Below are 12,441 nucleotides of genomic sequence, written 5' to 3' on the forward strand. Positions count from 1 at the left end.
CCACCCAACTATCTATCTAATGATTTACCATTTATCCACCCACCCGCCCATTTATCTGTCTATCTAATGATTTACTATCTATACACCTACCCACCCAACATCCCACCCATTTATTTACCTAAACATCTATCTATCTATCTATCTATCTACAGTTAATGCACTCAGTGAAAAAATATGTGGGGCCCAAAGGATAACAACTCCCTGCTGGCTGAGCTGCACTATAACACAAGGAGTGAGGGATCACCCACATATTTTTTTACAGGTATTGAGCTTCACCCACCCAACTATCTATCTATCTAATGATTTACCATTTATCCACCCACCGCCCATTTATCTGTCTATCTAATGATTCACTATCTATACACCTACCCACCCAACACCCCACCCATTTGTCTACCTAGCCATCTATCTATCTACAGATAATATGCTCAGTGAAAAAATATGTGGGGCCCAAAGGATAACAACTCCCTGCTGGCTGAGCTGCACTATAACACAAGGAGTGAGGGATCACCCACATATTTTTTTACAGGTATTGAGATTCACCCACCCAACTATCTATCTAATGATTTACCATTTATCCACCCACCCGCCCATTTATCTGTCTATCTAATGATTCACTAGCTATACACCTACCCACCCAACATCCCACCCATTTATCTACCTAACCATCTATCTATCCATATATCTATATATCTATCTACAGTTAATGCGCTCAGTGAAAAATATGAGGGGCCCAAAGGATAACAACTCCCTGCTGGCTGAGCTGCACTATAACACAAGAAGTGAGGGATCACCCACATATTTTTTTACAGGTATTGAGCTTCACCCACCCACCTATCTATCTAATAATTTACCTTTTATCTACCCACCCACCCATTTATCTGTCTATCTAATGATTCACTATCTATACACCTACCCACCCAACATCCCACCCATTTATTTACCTAAACATCTATCTATCTATCCATATATCTATCTATCTACAGTTAATATGCTCAGTAAAAAAAAGGGGTCCCAAAGGATAACAATTCCCTGCTGGCCGAGCTGTACTTTTACACAAGGAGTGAGGGATCACCCAAATATATTTTTACAGCTATTGCACTTCTACCACCCACCTATCTATATAATGATTTAACATATATCTACCCACCCATTTATCTGTCTATCCAATGATTCACTATCTATACACCTACCCACCCATTTGTCTACCTATCCATCTATCTATCTACAGATAATGTGCTCAGTGAAAAAATATGTGGGGCCCAAAGGATAACAACTCCCTGCTGGCTAAGCTGCACTATAACACAAGGAGTGAGGGATCACCCACATATTTCTTTACAGGTATTGCGCTTCACCCACTCACCTATCTATCTAATAATTTACCATTTATCTACTCACCCAACCATTTATCTGTCTATCTAATGATTCAATATCTATCCGACCTACCCAACCACCCTCCCATTTATCTACCTACCTATCTATCTATCTACCGTTAGTGCGCTCAGTAAAAAAAATATGTGGGGCCCAAAGGATAACAACTCCCTGCTGGCTGAGCTGCACTATAACACAAGGAGTGAGGGATCCCCCACATATTTTTTTACAGGTATTGCGCTTCACCCACTCACCTATCTATCTAATGATTTACCATTTATCTACTCACCCACCCATTTATCTGTCTGTCTGTCTAATGATTCACTATCTATCCAACCTACCCAACCCCCCTCCCATTTATCTACCTACCTATCTATCTACAGTTAGTGCGCTCAGTGAAAAAATATGTGGGGCCCAAAGGATAACAACTCCCTGCTGGCTGAGCTGCACTATAACACAAGGAGTGACGGATCACCCACATATTTTTTTACAGGTATTGAGATTCACCCACCCAACTATCTATCTAATGATTTACCATTTATCCACCCACCCGCCCATTTATCTGTCTATCTAATGATTCACTAGCTATACACCTACCCACCCAACATCCCACCCATTTATCTACCTAACCATCTATCTATCCATATATCTATTTATCTATCTACAGTTAATGCGCTCAGTGAAAAAAATATGAGGGGCCCAAAGGATAACAACTCCCTGCTGGCTGAGCTGCACTATAACACAAGAAGTGAGGGATCACCCACATATTTTTTTACAGGTATTGAGCTTCACCCACCCACCTATCCATCTAATAATTTACCTTATATCTACCCACCCACCCACCCATTTATCTGTCTATCTAATGATTCACTATCTATACACCTACCCACCCAACATCCCACCCATTTATTTACCTAAACATCTATCTATCTATCCATATATCTATCTATCTATCTACAGTTAATATGCTCAGTAAAAAAAAACAGAGGGGTCCCAAAGGATAACAATTCCCTGCTGGCCGAGCTGTACTTTTACACAAGGAGTGAGGGATCACCCACATATCTTTTACAGATATTGCACTTCAACCACCTAGCCATTTTCTATTTCATGATTTACCATCTACCTACCTACCCAGTTAAGGATCCCACCCTCCCTGCTGGTCAAGCTGCAACATTACAAAGGGAAGAAAGTTGCTGACTGAAAAAAAGTGGGTTACTGACTTCCCTCCCACCCCCATGTCCGTTAAGCTGCCTTAGCGGACAGTGGAGGAAGGTATCAGTTTATCTTTTACTCTTTCTATTTATCTCTACCTATCTCTATCTATTTAACTGTACACTAAGTAATCACAAAGTACAATAATAGAAGAGTTCATAGCTAGAAGTCCTATTTGTGAAGACCAAATGTATACCAAAAACATATTATCAGTAATTAATTTTCATTAATTACCTGACTTCGGTCTCCTGTTGCTGTGCTTAATCTTTGTTTTTTGACTTGAGGAGGATTCTGCAGTCCATGTCACTTCGCAGTAGTCAGCTGTTATGACCTCATCATATGTTTTATGGAGAATTCTCACCTAAAAAATGGAAATAGGCATGATAATATGTTCTCAGTATACATTGACCCTAAAGCCCTGTACACACTGGGAGTCTAGGGGCACCATCTATATAGTCAACTATATCTGTGGTTCCACTATTCACACTGAAAGAAATCTGTTACCGATATCATTCAATGATGTCCCAGTGACCTGCTGAACATGCGGGTCATAGGCTATATGGCCAAAGATGACCTGTATGTTCAGGTGAAGGGGCAGGAGGGTGGTCGTTATGGATGCGCGAGAGCACACATCATTAACTATATTGAGTATACATACTACAGATTTGTTTTAAAGAAAAGAGATCGCTCAAAAATGCCATTCTGAGCGATAACTTTTCCTTTTGAGTAGCGTTTATGGGGCTTTAGAAAAATGAGAGGGATCCCTCACCTCTTTATCCATGCCTCTACTTTATGAACTATTCTAGCTATGATTTGTCTATTTAATTAATAATTTACCATCTATCTACCTATCCACCCAATTTATCTGTCTATCCAATGATTTACTATCCATGTGCCTACACATCCATCTATCTATCTATCTATCTACGGTTAGTGCGCTCAGTTAAAAAATATGTGGGTCCCAAAGGATAACTCCCTGCTGGCCGAGCTGCACTATTACACAAGGAGTGAGGGATCACCCAAATATATTTTTACAGCTATTGCACTTCTACCACACACCTATCTATCTAATGATTTAACATATATCTACCCACCCATTTATCTGTCTATCTAATGATTCACTATCTATCCACCTACCCAACCACCCTCCCATTTATCTACCTACGTATCTATCCACATTTAGTCTGCTCAGTGAAAACATATGTGGGTGCCAAAGGATAACAACTCCCTACTGGCCGAGCGGCACTATTACACAAGGAGTGAGGGATCCCCCACATATTTTTTTACAGGTATTGCGCTTCACCCACTCACCTATCTATCTAATGATTTACCATTTATCTACTCACCCACCCATTTATCTGTCTATCTAATTATTCACTATCTATCCGACCTACCCGACCACCCTCCCATTTATCTACCTACCTATCTATCTACCGTTAGTGCGCTCAGTTAAAAAAATATGTGGGGCCCAAAGGATAACAACTCCCTGCTGGCTGAGCTGCACTATAACACAAGGAGTGAGGGATCACCCACATATTTTTTTACAGGTATTGAGCTTCACCCACCCAACTATCTATCTATCTATCTATCTATCTAATGATTTACCATTTATCCACCCACCCGCCCATTTATCTGTCTATCTAATGATTCACTATCTATACACCTACCCACCCAACAATCCACCCATTTGTCTACCTACCCATCAATCTATCTACAGATAATATGCTCAGTGAAAAAATATGTGGGGCCCAAACGATAACAACCTGCTGGCTGAGCAGCACTATAACACAATGAGTGAGGGATCCCCCACATATTTTTTTACAGGTATTGAGATCCCCCCACCCAACTATCTATCTAATGATTTACCATTTATCCACCCACCCGCCCATTTATCTGTCTATCTAATGATTCACTATCTATACACCTACCTACCCAACATCCCACCCATTTATTTACCTAAACATCTATCTATCTATCTATCTACAGTTAATGCACTCAGTGAAAAAATATGTGGGGCCCAAAGGATAACAACTCCCTGCTGGCTGAGCTGCACTATAACACAAGGAGTGAGGGATCACCCACATATTTTTTTACAGGTATTGAGCTTCACCCACCCAACTATCTATCTATCTAATGATTTACCATTTATCCACCCACCGCCCATTTATCTGTCTATCTAATGATTCACTATCTATACACCTACCCACCCAACACCCCACCCATTTGTCTACCTACCCATCTATCTATCTACAGATAATATGCTCAGTGAAAAAATATGTGGGGCCCAAAGGATAACAACTCCCTGCTGGCTGAGCTGCACTATAACACAAGGAGTGAGGGATCACCCACATATTTTTTTACAGGTATTGAGATTCACCCACCCAACTATCTATCTAATGATTTACCATTTATCCACCCACCCGCCCATTTATCTGTCTATCTAATGATTCACTAGCTATACACCTACCCACCCAACATCCCACCCATTTATCTACCTAACCATCTATCTATCCATATATCTATTTATCTATCTACAGTTAATGCGCTCAGTGAAAAAAATATGAGGGGCCCAAAGGATAACAACTCCCTGCTGGCTGAGCTGCATTATAACACAAGAAGTGAGGGATCACCCACATATTTTTTTACAGGTATTGAGCTTCACCCACCCACCTATCCATCTAATAATTTACCTTATATCTACCCACCCACCCACCCATTTATCTGTCTATCTAATGATTCACTATCTATACACCTACCCACCCAACATCCCACCCATTTATTTACCTAAACATCTATCTATCTATCCATATATCTATCTATCTATCTATCTACAGTTAATATGCTCAGTAAAAAAAAACAGAGGGGTCCCAAAGGATAACAATTCCCTGCTGGCCGAGCTGTACTTTTACACAAGGAGTGAGGGATCACCAACATATCTTTTACAGATATTGCACTTCAACCACCTAGCCATTTTCTATTTCATGATTTACCATCTACCTACCTACCCAGTTAAGGATCCCACCCTCCCTGCTGGTCAAGCTGCAACATTACAAAGGGAAGAAAGTTGCTGACTGAAAAAAAGTGGGTTACTGACTTCCCTCCCACCCCCATGTCCGTTAAGCTGCCTTAGCGGACAGTGGAGGAAGGTATCTGTTTATCTTTTACTCTTTCTATTTATCTCTACCTATCTCTATCTATTTAACTGTACACTAAGTAATCACAAAGTACAATAATAGAAGAGTTCATAGCTAGAAGTCCTATTTGTGAAGACCAAATGTATACCAAAAACATATTATCAGTAATTAATTTTCATTAATTACCTGACTTCGGTCTCCTGTTGCTGTGCTTAATCTTTGTTTTTTGACTTGAGGAGGATTCTGCAGTCCATGTCACTTCGCAGTAGTCAGCTGTTATGACCTCATCATATGTTTTATGGAGAATTCTCACCTAAAAAATGGAAATAGGCATGATAATATGTTCTCAGTATACATTGACCCTAAAGCCCTGTACACACTGGGAGTCTAGGGGCACCATCTATATAGTCAACTATATCTGTGGTTCCACTATTCACACTGAAAGAAATCTGTTACCGATATCATTCAATGATGTCCCAGTGACCTGCTGAACATGCGGGTCATAGGCTATATGGCCAAAGATGACCTGTATGTTCAGGTGAAGGGGCAGGAGGGTGGTCGTTATGGATGCGCGAGAGCACACATCATTAACTATATTGAGTATACATACTACAGATTTGTTTTAAAGAAAAGAGATCGCTCAAAAATGCCATTCTGAGCGATAACTTTTCCTTTTGAGTAGCGTTTATGGGGCTTTAGAAAAATGAGAGGGATCCCTCACCTCTTTATCCATGCCTCTACTTTATGAACTATTCTAGCTATGATTTGTCTATTTAATTAATAATTTACCATCTATCTACCTATCCACCCAATTTATCTGTCTATCCAATGATTTACTATCCATGTGCCTACACATCCATCTATCTATCTATCTACGGTTAGTGCGCTCAGTTAAAAAATATGTGGGTCCCAAAGGATAACTCCCTGCTGGCCGAGCTGCACTATTACACAAGGAGTGAGGGATCACCCAAATATATTTTTACAGCTATTGCACTTCTACCACACACCTATCTATCTAATGATTTAACATATATCTACCCACCCATTTATCTGTCTATCTAATGATTCACTATCTATCCACCTACCCAACCACCCTCCCATTTATCTACCTACGTATCTATCCACATTTAGTCTGCTCAGTGAAAACATATGTGGGTGCCAAAGGATAACAACTCCCTACTGGCCGAGCGGCACTATTACACAAGGAGTGAGGGATCCCCCACATATTTTTTTACAGGTATTGCGCTTCACCCACTCACCTATCTATCTAATGATTTACCATTTATCTACTCACCCACCCATTTATCTGTCTATCTAATTATTCACTATCTATCCGACCTACCCGACCACCCTCCCATTTATCTACCTACCTATCTATCTACCGTTAGTGCACTCAGTTAAAAAAATATGTGGGGCCCAAAGGATAACAACTCCCTGCTGGCTGAGCTGCACTATAACACAAGGAGTGAGGGATCACCCACATATTTTTTTACAGGTATTGAGCTTCACCCACCCAACTATCTATCTATCTATCTAATGATTTACCATTTATCCACCCACCCGCCCATTTATCTGTCTATCTAATGATTCACTATCTATACACCTACCCACCCAACAATCCACCCATTTGTCTACCTACCCATCAATCTATCTACAGATAATATGCTCAGTGAAAAAATATGTGGGGCCCAAACGATAACAACCTGCTGGCTGAGCAGCACTATAACACAATGAGTGAGGGATCCCCCACATATTTTTTTACAGGTATTGAGATCCCCCCACCCAACTATCTATCTAATGATTTACCATTTATCCACCCACCCGCCCATTTATCTGTCTATCTAATGATTCACTATCTATACACCTACCTACCCAACATCCCACCCATTTATTTACCTAAACATCTATCTATCTATCTATCTATCTACAGTTAATGCACTCAGTGAAAAAATATGTGGGGCCCAAAGGATAACAACTCCCTGCTGGCTGAGCTGCACTATAACACAAGGAGTGAGGGATCACCCACATATTTTTTTACAGGTATTGAGCTTCACCCACCCAACTATCTATCTATCTAATGATTTACCATTTATCCACCCACCGCCCATTTATCTGTCTATCTAATGATTCACTATCTATACACCTTCCCACCCAACACCCCACCCATTTGTCTACCTACCCATCTATCTATCTACAGATAATATGCTCAGTGAAAAAATATGTGGGGCCCAAAGGATAACAACTCCCTGCTGGCTGAGCTGCACTATAACACAAGGAGTGAGGGATCACCCACATATTTTTTTACAGGTATTGAGATTCACCCACCCAACTATCTATCTAACGATTTACCATTTATCCACCCACCCGCCCATTTATCTGTCTATCTAATGATTCACTAGCTATACACCTACCCACCCAACATCCCACCCATTTATCTACCTAACCATCTATCTATCCATATATCTATTTATCTATCTACAGTTAATGCGCTCAGTGAAAAAATATGAGGGGCCCAAAGGATAACAACTCCCTGCTGGCTGAGCTGCACTATAACACAAGAAGTGAGGGATCACCCACATATTTTTTTACAGGTATTGAGCTTCACCCACCCACCTATCTATCTAATAATTTACCTTTTATCTACCCACCCACCCATTTATCTGTCTATCTAATGATTCACTATCTATACACCTACCCACCCAACAACCCACCCATTTGTCTACCTACCCATCTATCTATCTACAGATAATATGCTCAGTGAAAAAATATCTGGGGCCCAAAGGATTACAACTCCCTGCTGGCTGAGCTGCACTATAACACAAGGAGTGAGGGATCACCCACATATTTTTTTACAGGTATTGCGCTTCACCCACTCACCTATCTATCTAATGATTTACCATTTATCTACTCACCCACCCATTTATCTGTCTGTCTGTCTAATGATTCACTATCTATCCAACCTACCCAACCACCCTCCCATTTATCTACCTACCTATCTATCTACAGTTAGTGCGCTCAGTGAAAAAATATGTGGGGCCCAAAGGATAACAACTCCCTGCTGGCTGAGCTGCACTATAACACAAGGAGTGAGGGATCACCCACATATTTTTTTACAGGTATTGAGATTCACCCACCCAACTATCTATCTAATGATTTACCATTTATCCACCCACCCGCCCATTTATCTGTCTATCTAATGATTCACTAGCTATACACCTACCCACCCAACATCCCACCCATTTATCTACCTAACCATCTATCTATCCATATATCTATTTATCTATCTACAGTTAATGCGCTCAGTGAAAAAAATATGAGGGGCCCAAAGGATAACAACTCCCTGCTGGCTGAGCTGCACTATAACACAAGAAGTGAGGGATAACCCACATATTTTTTTACAGGTATTGAGCTTCACCCACCCACCTATCCATCTAATAATTTACCTTTTATCTACCCACCCACCCATTTATCTGTCTATCTAATGATTCACTATCTATACACCTACCCACCCAACATCCCACCCATTTATTTACCTAAACATCTATCTATCTATCCATATATCTATCTATCTATCTATCTACAGCTAATATGCTCAGTAAAAAAAAAAAGGGGTCCCAAAGGATAACAATTCCCTGCTGGCCGAGCTGTACTTTTACACAAGGAGTGAGGGATCACCCACATATCTTTTACAGATATTGCACTTCAACCACCTAGCCATTTTGTATTTCATGATTTACCATCTACCTACCTACCCAGTTAAGGATCCCACCCTCCCTGCTGGTCAAGCTGCAACATTACAAAGGGAAGAAAGTTGCTGACTGAAAAAAAGTGGGTTACTGACTTCCCTCCCACCCCCATGTCCGTTAAGCTGCCTTAGCGGACAGTGGAGGAAGGTATCAGTTTATCTTTTACTCTTTCTATTTATCTCTACCTATCTCTATCTATTTAACTGTACACTAAGTAATCACAAAGTACAATAATAGAAGAGTTCATAGCTAGAAGTCCTATTTGTGAAGACCAAATGTATACCAAAAACATATTATCAGTAATTAATTTTCATTAATTACCTGACTTTGGTCTCCTGTTGCTGTGCTTAATCTTTGTTTTTTGACTTGAGGAGGATTCTGCAGTCCAGGTCACTTTGCAGTAGTCAGCTGTTATGACCTCATCACATGTTTTATGGAGAATTCTCACCTAAAAAATGGAAATAGGCATGATAATATGTTCTCAGTATACATTGACCCTAAAGCCCTGTACACACTGGGAGTCTAGGGGCACCATCTATATAGTCAACTATATCTGTGGTTCCACTATTCACACTGAAAGAAATCTGTTACCGATATCATTCAATGATGTCCCAGTGACCTGCTGAACATGCGGGTCATAGGCTATATGGCCAAAGATGACCTGTATGTTCAGGTGAAGGGGCAGGAGGGTGGTCATTAAGGATGCGCGGGAGCACACATCATTAACTATATTGAGTATACATACTACAGATTTGTTTTAAAGAAAAGAGATCGCTCAAAAATGCCATTCTGAGCGATAACTTTTCATTCTGAGTAGTGTTTATGGGGCTTTAGAAAAATGAGAGGGATCCCTCACCTCTTTATCCATGCCTCTACTTTATGAACTATTCTAGCTATGATTTGTCTATTTAATTAATAATTTACCATCTATCTACCTATCCACCCAATTTATCTGTCTATCCAATGATTTACTATCCATGTGCCTACACATCCATCTATCTATCTATCTATCTATCTATCTATCTATCTATCTATCTACGGTTAGTGCGCTCAGTTAAAAAATATGTGGGTCCCAAAGGATAACTCCCTGCTGGCCGAGCTGCACTATTACACAAGGAGTGAGGGATCACCCAAATATATTTTTACAGCTATTGCACTTCTACCACCCACCTATCTATCTAATGATTTAACATATATCTACCCACCCATTTATCTATCTAATGATTCACTATCTATCCACCTACCCAACCACCCTCCCATTTATCTACCTACCTATCTATCTGTCTATCCACATTTAGTTTGCTCAGTGAAAAAATATGTGGGTGCCAAAGGATAACAACTCCCTGCTGGCCGAGCTGCACTATTACACAAGGAGTGAGGTATCACCCACATATTCTTTTACAGTTATTGAAATCCACCCACCAAACTATCAATCAATCTAAAGATTTAACATTTATCCACCCAACCGCCCAGTTATCTGTCTATCTAATGATTCACTATCTATACACCTACCCACCCATTTGTCTACCTACCCATCTATCTATCTACAGATAATGTGCTCAGTGAAAAAATATGTGGGGCCCAAAGGATAACAACTCCCTGCTGGCTAAGCTGCACTATAACACAAGGAGTGAGGGATCACCCACATATTTTTTTACAGGTATTGCACTTCACCCACTCACCTATCTATCTAATAATTTACCATTTATCTACTCACCCGCCCATTTATCTGTCTATCTAATGATTCACTATCTATCCGACCTACCCAACCACCCTCCCATTTATCTACCTACCTATCTATCTACCGTTAGTGCGCTCAGTGAAAAAAATATGTGGGGCCCAAAGGATAACAACTCCCTGCTGGCTGAGCTGCACTATAACACAAGGAGTGAGGGATCACCCACATATTTTTTTACAGGTATTGAGATTCCCCCACCCAACTATCTAATGATTTACCATTTATCCACCCACCCGCCCATTTATCTGTCTATCTAATGATTCACTATCTATACACCTACCCACCCAACATCCCACCCATTTATTTACCTAAACATCTATCTATCTCTCTACAGTTAATGCACTCAGTGAAAAAATATGTGGGGCCCAAAGGATAACAACTCCCTGCTGGCTGAGCTGCACTATAACACAAGGAGTGAGGGATCAACCACATTTTTTTACAGGTATTGAGCTTCACCCACCCAACTATCTATCTATCTAATGATTTACCATTTATCCACCCACCGCCCATTTATCTGTCTATCTAATGATTCACTATCTATACACCTACCCACCCAACAACCCACCCATTTGTCTACCTACCCATCAATCTATCTACAGATAATGTGCTCAGTGAAAAAATATGTGGGGCCCAAACGATAACAACCTGCTGGCTGAGCTGCACTATAACACAATGAGTAAGGGATCCCCCACATATTTTTTTACAGGTATTGAGATCCCCCCACCCAACTATCTATCTAATGATTTACCATTTATCCACCCACCCGCCCATTTATCTGTCTATCTAATGATTCACTATCTATACACCTACCCACCCAACATCCCACCCATTTATTTACCTAAACATCTATCTATCTATCTATCTATCTATCCATATATCTATCTATCTATTTATCTACAGTTAATATGCTCAGTAAAAAAAAAAGGGGTCCCAAAGGATAACAATTCCCTGCTGGCCGAGCTGTACTTTTACACAAGGAGTGAGGGATCACCCACATATCTTTTACAGATATTGCACTTCAACCACCTAGCCATTTTCTATTTCATGATTTACCATCTACCTACCTACCCAGTTAAGGATCCCACCCTCCCTGCTGGTCAAGCTGCAACATTACAAAGGGAAGAAAGTTGCTGACTGAAAAAAAGTGGGTTACTGACTTCCCTCCCACCCCCATGTCCATTAAGCTGCCTTAGCGGACAGTGGAGGAAGGTATCAGTTTATCTTTTACTCTTTCTATTTA

The 12,441-nt window shown here is 40.5% G+C and overlaps 1 long non-coding RNA gene across 1 annotated transcript; it reads right to left on the bottom strand.

The window, feature by feature from the left end:
- Positions 1-2,821: 2,821 nt before the first annotated feature.
- On the bottom strand, positions 2,822-9,907 carry LOC146079675 (uncharacterized). Its single transcript, XR_014474692.1, has 3 exons — positions 9,785-9,907; positions 5,904-6,030; positions 2,822-2,944 (listed from the first exon to the last, which is right to left on the bottom strand). It is a non-coding gene; the product is annotated as an uncharacterized LOC146079675 (long non-coding RNA).
- Positions 9,908-12,441: the final 2,534 nt, after the last annotated feature.

This window comes from Crinia signifera, chromosome 5 (genome assembly GCF_055691185.1).
Source record: "Crinia signifera chromosome 5, ASM5569118v1, whole genome shotgun sequence".
Lineage (NCBI taxonomy): Eukaryota > Metazoa > Chordata > Amphibia > Anura > Myobatrachidae > Crinia > Crinia signifera.